General features: G+C 43.3%; 1 protein-coding gene across 1 annotated transcript in view; it reads left to right on the forward strand.

Moving 5' to 3' along the window:
* The first annotated feature begins 574 nt into the window (after positions 1 to 574).
* Positions 575 to 13,075, forward strand: part of FYCO1 (FYVE and coiled-coil domain autophagy adaptor 1) — a 101,141-nt gene continuing 88,640 nt past the window's right edge. Inside the window, exon 1 of the mRNA XM_036762008.1 lies at positions 575 to 673. The gene's annotated coding sequence lies outside the window, so the exon portion shown is untranslated. The remainder of the gene's footprint in view (positions 674 to 13,075) is intronic.

A 13,075-nucleotide genomic window follows, 5' to 3' on the forward strand; every position in this document is an offset into this window, starting at 1 on the left:
CACAAGAGGGAAAACCTTGTTGCAAAGAATCTATTGAGACGTTGTAAGGGAAGCGTTCTGCAAATCTTAGAAGTGTCATAATTGCAAGGAGGTACAGAGAACCTCCAAGTCAGGAACTCTCTCTGCTAAGGCAGGACATCACCTATTCTTCCTTTTAATAGCTTACTTAAAGCTTCACTGAGACTATGAAGACCCTCTGTATCCTCAGCCTGGAGGGTCTGCCTTAGGTCAGAAGCAGAATTTGAACTCGCATCTTCCTGAACTTGAGGTGGGTTCTCTATCCATTACAACACCCCGCCCTCATAAACACGTGCGACACGAGAACGAAGGACAGGCAGCAGAAGCAGAGTTAGACAGGGAAGGCATCTAGTCCCAACCGCCCATTTTTGGGCCCCACAGAGGAGGAAACTGAGGTTCCCGGCAACTGGAGAAAACAAGCCTAAGCGCTGGTGCGATGGAGCAGGAGAAGCAGGAGGAGGGAGGGGCGCGGGGGAGCCGGAGGCTGCCGCGGGAATGCCGGGAGCGGAGTCCCCCCGCGAGGGACGCTGGGAGTTGTAGTCCCGAGCCCTCTGCCGGGCGCACCGTGTCATGGCTGCCTGCGTCGAGGTCCTGCGCTTGTCCAGCCCGTGGACACAAAGTTTCTGAGCAGGGGTGACTGGGGACCTGAACTCCCGTAAGTGACGCCGGGCGGCCAGGGCCGGGCCCCGGCTTCTTTAGCAGAGGTTCCTACGGCAGGCTTGCGGTAGGGGCTGCCCCCAACGAGGCAGAGACTCCAGTTGCGAGTTGGTTTCCCCGTCACTTGTTGCGGGCGGCCGCGTCCTCCGCCCCCGCCCCGGCAGCCGCAGCTCGGCGCTTCCTCCCTCTTTTTTCCCCAGTGCTGGGCTCCGCTCGCTCGCTCGAAGCTGCTTTACCTCCCTTCTTCCCCTTCTTGGGAGCGCGAGCGCCGTGCGGCAGCCCGAGTTGGGGAGAAAACGACTTTTTCTTTCCATCCCAGCCCGCTGCCCACCCTCACCTCCCCGGGCTGGAGATGACAGCCAACCAGAGTGGCGGGGGACGAGGGCAAGGGCGCCCGTCCTGACCCTCCCCCGCTTCCCGGCACTGGGCTCGCCCTGCACTGTCCTAGCGCTCTGCAGCTGTCCGAGCCCTTGGCATTTCACCCCAGTAACTTTTCCGATCAGGAAACCGACGGTCTTCCTCTGCAACCGGGCAGAGCCTTATCTCGACCTCTTTTTGGACGCCTGGATCGAGCTAGAAAACGCCGGGATGAATTTTAAAGTTTACATTGTGGGAACACCAGCTAACTCCACACAGGCTGCCTTTGATTTGGGGAGTGGGAGGATCATAGTTTAGAGTGAGAAGAGAGCTGGAGTCCAACCCCTTCGTTTTGTTTACATTTTTGTTTCTTCTGTAAAAAAAAAAAAAGGGCGGGGGGGTGTAACTGAGGCACAAAGAAATTAAATGGCTTGTGTAGGGTCAAATAGCTAGGAAGTGTCTTAGGCAGGTTTTGCACCGAGGTACTCTGAAGTCGAGACCATTACCAAGCACCTTTCTTGTCTCTGAGGGTCAAATGTGGTCAAACGCCCGAGGCTTAGATTTCTTTATACTTTGGGGCAGTACAATAAAGTTTGTAGGCTCATCGATTTAGAGCTGAAAGGAATTTAGAAGTCACTTAGCCCAACCTTCTTATTTTTACAGAAGAGGAAAATGAGGCCGAGAAAGATGAAGCAACTTGCTCAGACGAGTGAGTTGGGATTTGCTGTGTAATTAATTGCAAGAAACTTTCTGGTGGACTTATTCTTTGTGGACAAATTTATTCTTTGCTCCAAGATGTAAACGTGAGGCAAAACGGTTATTGGTGTCACTGATTATACCATCTCATGATTATGTGCTACTGATTAGGCTTGCTTCGAGGAACCATTTTCCATAATCAGCTGTGTCATAAAACTCAAGTTGTGCTCCAAAACCAATAACCGAGGCTAAGATAACGCCAACTTTTACTTGTCTTGCCTCTTTGCATTTGACTGGTCTTCCTGGGACAGTCATGTGATAAGCCATTATAGGATCAACTTGCAGGGAATCTTCCATTTGCTTTTCGAGATCACTGCAGGATGGCCCATTTCCATTTCCTCTGACACACCCATGTTGCTTGTTGGAAGGCCCCAGTTACACAGGCCAGGCAGGGTTTTAAATTTGTAAGCCGCACTTCCAGTAGTGTTAAAGCTGTTTACTTGCCTGGCAGAATGTCCTTTTTAAAAATAAAGGATAACCAAAATAGGAAGTCAGTGTGGTTTAGTGGAAAGAACATCAATCAGTCTGGATATCAGAACTGCAGCCAGTCTTGGTAATAACTCTTTGGATAAATTATTTAACCTCCCTGGGCCTCAGTTTCTTCATCTGTAAAACAGTGATTATGAAGTGCTATTTTAATGTAGATTGTACATAATATTTCAGTTCAGTTGTGTCTATCTCTGTGTGACCCCATTTGAGGGTTTTGGCAAAGATACTGGAGTGGTTTGCCATTTCCTTCTCCAGCCCATTTTGTAGATGAGGAACTGAGCAAACAGGGTTAATGTGATTTGCCCAGGGTCTCACAGCTACTGTCTGAGGCCAGATTTGAACTTGATTCTTCATGACTCCAGGCCTGGGGCTCTATCTCCTGTACTACCTAACTGGCCCCTGCATAATATTATTTAAGTAGTATTTATAGGGATAGGGCCCAGAGAGTAATTTGGGAATGTTGATAATAATATGGAAATATTGCTAATGACAATAGAGTGGTAACAGTATCCACTGCAGGAATTAACATTGATTTGCAGTGAATTAGGTTCCTAGATCTAGTGCCCAAAGGCCATTTAGTCCAATTACTTTCACTTTACAAATGGGGAAACTGAGGCCCAAGGAGTTTTAAGTGATGTACCCAAATCACACAGGTAGTAGGCATATCCTGGAACCAGTGTTCTTTCCACTGTACTACCCTGCCCTGGGCCTTTATAACTCCTTGGGCAGACCCATGTTAGCTTGAATAGTTTAGTTAGTAAAACCGTTCTAGCCTAAATGACTATAGTCTATATATTTGGATACCAATAATCTGCTCCGGATTTGTAACCAGAAAAACATGTGATTAGCAGGTCATCTGCATTTCTCTGACTTGTGGCATAAATATCCATTGACATTCATCCCTTGTCTTCTGTGGTTGCCCCAACTGGCCCCCAAAAAAGACACCCCTCTCCCCAAAAGATTTTAACACTTGTTGAAACTGCCCTAAGCAGAAGCCACACCTGTCCTCTCTTTGCCTTGACTTCTAGAGATACTTCCTCCTTTGAGAGAAATGGGGTCAGTGGTTTATAGGAGATGGGATTAGCATTGGTTAATCTGGTCTTGTGAACTAGTCATCTGCCCACTCCAAGCCCCTTGTACATCACACTAAACTCCTGCACCAGCTGCTTAATCCTGCTCACCATTTTATTTATCTTACTCCCTGCCTGATTGCAGCATGTCAGGGGAGCAAACCTTGGGTTCCATATTCCTTCGGTCCTGATTTTGGAGCTGATGCTACAAAGTGGGTCTTTGGTATCCTTTGCTTGTGAGCATCCTATGGGGACTCACTTTACAATGCTAATCATTCTTTGCAAGTTTAATTTTCTTCCTCCAGCTAATGAGTGTTGTTTTCTTCTTCAGTGTTAACATTTCTATGGCCCTTTATGCCTCAGAGGTTGACAACTTCTTGGGCCCATTAGTTTTCCACTGTTTTACCCATATTGGGTATGAAATTGGAGGACCAAAATGCTTAATGCTTTTAATTTGGTGATACTTCTTCTTCTTATTAAGATAACATATAGATCTTTTAAGGTTTACAAAGCACTTCGGTATTGATCACAGGAAGGAATATTATTGACCAAGGAAAAATAATAATATACTGACAGCCATCACAGATTTAAAATTTGCCCTTCCCAGAATGTCCTACTGTCTTTGCCACCAGCATTATCATCACCACCACCATCATCATGTATTTATTAAATACCTACAGTGTACTAGGTATGGACTAAGTGCTGGTGATAAAAAAAAAAAGACAAAAAGAACACCCTGACTTTAAGGAGCTTAGAATCTAATAGGGCTAGACCAGGAGTGGAGAACCTGCCGCCTCAAGGCCAAAGTTCCCCACCCCTGCTCTAGACTGTATGCAAGCAACTATGTATATACAGTAGAAATTGGAGGTAATCTCAGAAGGACACTAGTAGGGAGGGAAAACTTCCTTTGGATCCAACCCTCCTTGATCCTGGCTCTGGTGGCTGACTCAGGGCTTTGTTTCTGGCGGTTACCCTCACTCATTCTTGAATTTTGAGCAGTGGGTTATTTCATCTCTCTGGTCTCTTCGAGAGTAATGAAGGTAGATCAGATGCCCTCTGAGGTTCCTCCTGAGTTGAGCCAAATCCAAAAATAAATGTGTGTGGATTGTTGTAATCAAATTTACGAAGAACATGGGTTTAGCAGGACTTCCCAAATGTCACATACCTTGGGCTAGGTGAGAACAAGTAGTTCTCTTTGGAAGTGTCACTATGAGGTTGATGTTTAGGTGAGAACCTCAGCTGCCCACTGACGGTATTTTAGAGTGTCAGAAGATACTACTTATGATTAAGAAGTTAGTGCTCTGAAGGAAAGATTAAGAGAACCAGGCTTTTTTTAGCCGTGACCTTGGTCTGGAAAAGCACAAATAGAAACAAATGGCTAGTGGCCAAGTTTACTGTTAAGGTTACTGTTAAGGTTCCTGACTGTATGGATTCTTTTTCCTAACCAGCTAATGTCTAACTGTTATCTGCAAACTAAGAGATTAGATTGTGTTTGATATCTGTTCCCATCCTAGTGGCGAGTCTCTTTAACTACTGGCTTCTGCTTTCAGGGAGGGCTGATAACACTTAAAATGATTTTGTTGGCTGGATTGAGGGATTAAATTGTGTTTGTGTTTATTCTTTTTTTTTCCAGGGTTAACTATGTTTAAAAATCGTCTTTGAGAGACTACAAGTTCCTCAGTAGAGACAATTACATAAACAATTGATTAGCTTGGATCCAAGATAGGCAGAGTGTACTGCTCTTTTAACACAGAATGGAATGATCCTCCAAAAGGTCATTCAAAACCAGGTCAACAGGGATTTATTAAGGGTTACCACTTCCAGGCATTATGCCAAACAAGCGATACAAAGAGAGGCAAAAACAGTCACTGTGGTCAAGGAGCTTGTACTCTAATGGGGATAACTAGATAGATAAAAGCTATAAACTGAAGATACAAGGTTAACCAGAAAAGGGAATGCACTAGCAGATGTGAATAGGCTCCTCCTGCAGAAGGTAAATTTTGAGGTGACTCTTGAAGGAAGCTTAGAGGTGAAGATGAGGAAGACAGAGCTTTCCAGCCATGGTGGACAGCCATTGTAGACATTGAGATGGGAGATAAGTTCCTCATGTTTGAGGAGCAGCAAGTTGGCCAATGTAGTTGGGCCATAGAGTACCTGGGAGGGAGTAAGGTATGAGATGACTGGAAAAGGAGGAAGGGGCCAAGTATGGGAGAGGTTCAAATGAGCTTCATGTTTGTTCCCAGAGGTAACAGGGAGCCACAAGAGCTCACTGAGCAGTGGGGTGACATGGTCTGATCTAAGATTTAGAAAAATCACTTTGGCAGCTGGGAGACTAGTTACAGCCCAGTACAGGTAGATGTTTGGTGGTGGTTGTATGAGTGCTGAAAGGGGACAAGAAAGGAATGAAATGGTGAGATTTGGCAGTGGATTGAATGTGGGGTGAGTGTGAGTGAGGAGCTGAGGATAATGCCAAGCTTGCAGGCCTTGGTGATCGGGACACTCAAGTCTACAGGTCTAGGTGGTGACTTGAACTACTAGGAATAGACGGAGAAAGCCAACTTTAGTAACTTGAAAGAGGGTCTAGTCTATGGCACTTAAAAGGCGTTCAGTCTTGGAGAACTTTGTGTTGGTGATATGGAAAGAGACCAAGAAAGACAATTGAGCTTGTTTTCACCGAGGCAAGGGTTGTTTTGTTCTAAGCTCCATTTGGATGGGCTTAAATGATTTCCATATTTAAGCAAAACCTTTTGAAACTAGTTATCGTTGTTCAGTTGTGTCTGACTCTTCATGACCCCATTTGGGGTTTTCTTGGCAGAGATACTGGAGTGGTTTGCCATTTCCTTCTCCAGCTCATTTTACAGATGAGGAAACTGAGGTAAACAGGGTATAGTGATCTGCCTAGGGTCACACAGCTAGTACGTGTCTGAGGCTGGATTTGAATTCAGGAAGGTAAGTCTTCCTGACTCTGGGGCCGGCACTCTTATCTACTGCACCCCCTTTGAAATTAGTACTACCTGTTAGTCAGTGAATAGAATCTTATGTGTTTGAAGGTCATGATATGTGTATCTGAGCCTGATAGTGATACTTCTGTGATAGGATTTAGAAAATTTCCATTGTTTGTTGCAGAGGTTGGCACCTTAGACATATTGGCTTGTGAGGTATCAGAGGCTCAGGGCCTCAGGGCCAGTGGCTTAGCCACATCCTTCTCCCCACTTCCCTTCTTACTCCTAACCTCCACTTTAGAGTCTTTTACATATTTACTGTTTATTCTATCCCCCACAACAAAACAGAGGTCAAAACTCCTAAATTTTGAAAGATTACTAACATCTCTTTTTATTAGTTTTCCATTTAAAATCATGAAAGGTAATCCAGTGTACTGGTCACAGGTATTTGATTAGGCACATTTGGGCCCATACCTTAGAAAGAGCAATGAATTTGGTGTCAGAGATCTGGATTCAAATGTTGACTCTGCTGTGTATCATCTGTGTGAGTTTGAGCAAGTTAATTATCTTCTCTGAGCTTCATTATTCTCACCTGTAAAATGAGAAGATTGGAATGAATGACCTCTGAGATTTCTTCCAATTTGAAATCTGCCATTCTCTGATCTTGTGACTTGTGCATTGTAGGTAAAGAGTAGTTGGTTCTAAGATCCCTTGTAAAAGGTCGCTACGTTGAGCACAAAACTTACTTGAATCAGTTTCTACAAAAGTTAAAACGCCTAAGCATTATTTAGGGTTTGTTTATATGTTTCTTTGAATTTCAACATGCCAGAGTTGATGTTTTAGGTTTCCATGAGACTCCTAGGGTTTTTATTTGTTGATTGTTTTAAAGGACTTTAGGGAATCCACTAGTCTACGCCCCCCCCAACTCATTTTATTTTATTTTTTAATAAATTTTTAATTAATTCATATTGATGACTTTTGCTTTTAAATCACCTACATTTTCCTGATGTAGGAAGCTAGGTGGTGCAGTGACCAGACCTGGAGTCAAGACGACCTGAATTCAAATCTGGCCTCAGACACTAGCTGTGTGGCCCTGGGCAAGTCACTTAACCCTGTTTGCCTCAGTTTCCTCATCTGTAAAATGGGCTGGAGAAGGAATGGCAAATCACTCCAGTAACTTTGCCAAGAAAACCCCAAATGGGGTCAAGAAGAGTTGGGCATGACTAAACAACAACAATTCACCTTTTAACTAATTTGATCATTATAAAGTTTTCTGGTCCTTGGAATGTAGAGATAGACTGGGTTTGTATACGGGGTAGAGTCTGGATAAATGTTTATTGAATAAATGAGCCTTAGAAATTAATGGGACCTGGTTTTGCTTCTGGCAATTAATGTTGAACACTTGGCATTAGTATATATTATTTTTATGTTTATCTTACACTAGGTTATGCTAGGCTTCCTGGAAATTATAATATTTTCATTCACTTAACCTTATTTTGCCTGGTGGCAAATTTTACATCTCATTTGTTTTTTGATTAATAAGGTGTACTGTTCCTGTAAAAATAATCACCGTAGGTAGAAATGTGAGTTTTTTAGCCCTTTGTATACAGATGTGTTCTTAAAACTGTGTGGTTTTTACAAATGAAGAAGTAGAATGCCAGATTGGTTGAGGAGGTTTCTGAAAGTCTCATAGTAAGACCTTGTTGAAATCAGAATAATGATCTGAGAATCTGAACCCCTACTTGGTTTCTCCCTCCATAACGCTGCCTATTGAATGTTTTAAGGTTGACTTTCTCCATACTTTGGGGCACAGTAATAGATCCTTATTTCTAGAAGCCAGCATTCAAGAGGATTCCAGCCAAATGCATTCCATCCCACCATGTTGCCCTTTGTGCAGGTTGACCTATTTAAAATAGGCCTCATTTAAGGTGACAAGATCAGTGCCTGACACAATGTGAAATGAATAATTAAGTCAATCAAATGAATGAAGGAAGCCACGAAAACATCATTTATGTGTAATTTAAACCAATGGAAAAATCAGTGATTAAGAGAGAGACTGACTTGTAGCTGTGAGCCCTCCTACCTTCCAAACTTCCAGCATTGGTTTCTTTGGACTCAGCTGTTTGCTATCACTGTTGCTGGGTATCATAATTAGCTTGAAAAGTTCCTCACATCCAGTCTTGCTTAGGGTGTTTACTTTTCATGGTGTTTATGACATTTTTCTCTCTTTTAACATGTTATTTGCAGAAGTGGGCATCTGTCAGATAGGATTTCCTGGGAGAGCCTAGTCTTTTTTTCTCTTAGATCCTGAAGGTTCAACTTCTTTCTGTGTACTTCAAGGTTTGTCACGTAGTCACTTGTCTTTTTCTTAGAGTTTTTCCAGCACTCTGTGTTGAACTAGTGGAAATTTCTTTGAGGAACTTTTGCAGATGACAGACTGAAAATATAGTTTTCTTTTAGGGTGTGAATTCTGTTTGCTGATGTGGATAGGCCTTACTTTGCAGAGTCCAGGGCCCCTGCTACATTGTGCCCTGGAGCTCCCTGGGTATTGGCAGAACAGAATCAAATGTATCTGGTCAGTCAGAAGCATGGTAAAATGCCCACAAACACTGGACACTTTGCTAAGACCTGTTTTTTATTGATCAGATCAAAGAATCAAATTAGGATGTGAAGATAAGCAGCCAAATTGTTTCTGAGTGGCTCTGGCTAATTAGGTTGTTTCTTAATTGTTTTTCAGATGTGTCCAACTCTTTTTCACCCCATTTGGGGTTTTCTTGGCAAAGATTCAGGAGTGCTTTGCCATTTCCTTCTCCAGCTCGTTTTACAGATGAGGAAAGTAAAGCAAATAGGGTGAAGTGCCTTGCTCCAGGTCACAGAATTAGAAAGTGTCTGAGGCTGGATTTGAACTCAGGTCTTTCTGACTCAAAGCCCAATGCTCTATCCACTGCACTACCTACCTGTCCCAATTAGGTTGTGCTAAGTCATAGATCCTCAGATGTGAAAATTATCATCTAATCTAGGGGTTATTAATCTGGGCTTCATAAACTTAAAAAAAATATTTAGATAACTTTATCAGGATATTTGGTTTCCTTGGTAATCCTATGTATTTTATCTTACTCATTTGAGAACATTCTGAGAAGGGGCCTGTAGGGTCTCACCAGACACTGCCAAAGTGGAGGAATTGGGTCCATAATACAAAAAGTGGTGAAGAATATCTGCTCAGGCCCCCTCCTCCCCCCCTTATATAGAAAAGGAAACTAAGAGGCAGACTGGGTAATCCATGTACCCAGGATCAGACAGCGAGTTACTGGCAATTTACTAGTTACTAGAGTTAAGAGTTTACAAGTTACTAGAAGCCAAGTCTCTTGGCACCCAATCCTATGTCCTTGCCACTATCTGGTGCCACTTTCGTGTATTAAATTTATAAAGATTTCATGAAGGAAAGTGTTGTCCAGTCGTTTTTTAGCTGTGCCCACCTCCTCGTGACCCCATTTGGGGTTTTCTTGGCAAAGACTGAAGTGGTTTGCCATTTCTTCCTCCAATGCATTTTACAGTTGAGAAACTGAGACAAACAGGATTAAATGACTTGCCCAAGGTCACACAGCTTGGAAGTGTCTGAAGCCAGATTTGAACTCAGAGGGATGAGTCTTCCTGACTCCAGGTCCAGTGCTCTGTGCACTGTGGCATCACCTAGCTAGGAAAATGTAATCTCTGCCAGTCAGTCTCTCAGTTGTAAACATGTATTAAGTGGCAGGCACTGGGCCAAGCTCTGGGTATACAAAAAGAGTCCAAAGGCAGTGCCCTCAAATTGCTCATTAGATTAATGGATCATGAATGCCAGCAACAGTCTTCTGAAGTGGAGGTGAGGTAGCCATGCAGATAATCCCTGTAGGCACATGTATAGATGAAATACTCACAAAACAGAGAATTGTAGATTACTAATGGCTGAATAAATCCAGGCTGGCTGTTATTGGCCCCCCCCCCCCTTGCCATTTCTTCCTTTTCCTTCTGCTGTCTGTTCTCAGCCATTTTGCTTCACTATAATAACAGCAGGGAAAAGAAAGAGAGAGATTCGCAGCCATTTGGCCACAGAGAGGCGAGTTAAAGTTCTTGGGCTTAAACACATGAGGACTTAGTGTCGCTTCGAGCATTAGAGAATCACAGCTCCTGAGTTCATTTGGCTAGATTTTCATACTGAATTGAACTGTTTGCCAGAATTGGACAGGATTTGCCCACTGGCAAATGGAGGGAAGATAGAAACGCAATAACAAATAATAGAGTACATATTATTGTTGAGAGTCTGGGGGCGGGGGAAGGGGGAGGGGTCAGAAAACCTGAGAAAAATCATTTGCTTGAGCATATAAATTATATCCAGAGCAATCCAGAGACCTTCATTGCAAGTGCCACCGCTGCTCATCATTTCTTATGATAAGTTGATAGAAAGAGCCTGGTTTGTCACAATCAGGTGATAAGAGAACTTCTCAAGGAATTCTGGGCCTGAGAGTTCCTTGATTCTGTCTTCAGGACATAGGTTAGGCACTTGGTAGCCATGGCACCTCTTTGTCACTGTGCTTTCAACCCCCAGGTACCTGGTGCTACTTTTGGCTGCCCTGGCAGCTGAAAATTGTTGTTAATATTCACTGTTATTACAACTCTGTTTTCATTTTTACCAGTCTAGGTGTGAACATTTAGGGTTTGGAAGATAACTTATCTTCCCCTACCTGAGCAGAAATTAGACTACCTGGGAGGAGCCACAGATATTCCAGAGTACCTGGAGGAATAAGTTTTGGATGCTTCGTTGTATGAGCCCTGAACAGTGACTTACTAAATCCCTCTCAGTAAGGCTCTCGTGTTTAGATTGGAAGTGTTCATCCCAAGAACACCTTTGTTAGGATCTTAAGTCTCTGGAGTGATGGGAGAACCAGGCCCAGCAGTGCCACAGTGCTTCCTTTTCTTGTCCCAACACAATTACTCCCAGACCCATGGCTCTTACCCTGTACTATATAAGTCTGGCTGCCACACCTTGGCCTTATTCCAGATTTGACCTCTTGACAAAGATAATTGGCCTATCCCCTTCATCTCCCCATCCTCCTCCCCTTCCTCCCCTTCTCTTATAGGAAACAAAACCACGGATGAATGTGTCACTCATGATCCTGCTGACCCAGGTCACTGAGTTGAAACCATAAATGAATATCTAGCCAATATAGATCAAATATGACTTGGATGGCATCTACCACAGAAGAAAGTATTATGCAGTTAGGGAAAACAAGGGGCAAGCCAGTGGAAGTATTAGGAGATTCTAGCATAGATATAAAACCTGATTCCCCTCAGAAAGGGGTAGTAGTTATCGTGTTTGGGAAGATTCAGCTTCTCAGTTGTTTAGCATATTTAATTAAAGGTCTAAAGGACTGTGTCTCTTAATGAGCATCATGGTCATGCTTGTGCAAACACCTCACTCCCGAGTGTTCCTCTGGCCACTTGCTCCTGGACTGAAGGACTCAATCCTCTTGAATCAATCTCTGGCAGGGGTGGTATGGGGCTATTAATGGGCTGTTTCCACCATTAAACCCATAGCTGGGAAGACCTGGGGGTCTCCAGAGCCCGAGGAGGTAGGTAAAGAATGAATGACCTCATTACCTTAACACAGCCATTGTAGAGATGCTATTCCTGGCTTCTAACTAAGTTTAAACTTGTTTCTTTCCTTGATACTCATTCTTTGTTTGGTAGACATTTGCCACCTTTGTCTTTACTGTGGTTGGGTGGAATAGAATGAACACATATTATCTCCTTCACAGGGAGGTTGTGAGAGTCAGAGGAGATAGTGTATATAATGGGCTTTGTAGTAGAAATGCCAGCTTTATTTTCAATGTTGACTTGGTCAATGTGAGCTCCTCCATTAGACTGGAGCTCCTTGAGAGCAGGGACTGACTTTTGCCTTTCTTTGTATCCCCAGCAGTCAGCACAGTGCTGGAACACAGTAGATGCTTAATAAATGCTTATTCACTAACTTAATAAGAAAATAGAAGAATATTGATGTGTTCAGTAGAGGTCTGTGAAAGAAGGATTGGTTTACTTACTGAAATGGTGTGATTAGACTAGAAGTATAAAAGGAAAAGCTATATAAATGTAAAATGAATGTCAGAGCTTAAGGATATTGTTCAAGCAACATGGATTTATTAAGCATCTATTGTGTGACTAGATGGGTAGCTAGGTGGTATGGTGACTAGACTACCAGTCCTGGAGTCAGGAAGATCAGAGTCCAGATCTGGCCTCAGATACTTACTAGCTATGTGACCCTGAGCAAGTCACTTAACCCAAAAGTTTGCTTCAGTTTCCTCATCTGTAAAATGAGCTGGAGAAGGAAATGGCAAACTACTCCAGTATCTCTGCCAAGAAAACCCCAAATGGGGTCACAGAGAGTCAGACATGACTGAACAACAACAACAACCAAGTGTGACTAGAAGCTGCTTGCTAAGCGCTGGGGTTACATAGACAAAAAAAGAAACAGGCCTTGCCCTCAAGGAGTTTACATTCTATCGGCAGATGATAAATAGTATTGGGAAAGCAGCTTGTGTAATGAGCACAATAGAATAGCTCATCATGTGGTCACTTATAGGTTCATAGCTACTGCTTGGTCTCACACCTTTGAACCCTGTGGGTTGTGTGGAAAGTACAAAACAGGATACTTGTCTTGTCTGTCAATACCAAGCTTGTCTTCTTAAAGAAAGAAAGAGCCATTTTTTCACTTGCTTATGTGGGTCAGTTGCAGGGCATCTCAGAGGAGAT

Source organism: Trichosurus vulpecula, chromosome 5 (assembly GCF_011100635.1).
Source record: "Trichosurus vulpecula isolate mTriVul1 chromosome 5, mTriVul1.pri, whole genome shotgun sequence".
Lineage (NCBI taxonomy): Eukaryota > Metazoa > Chordata > Mammalia > Diprotodontia > Phalangeridae > Trichosurus > Trichosurus vulpecula.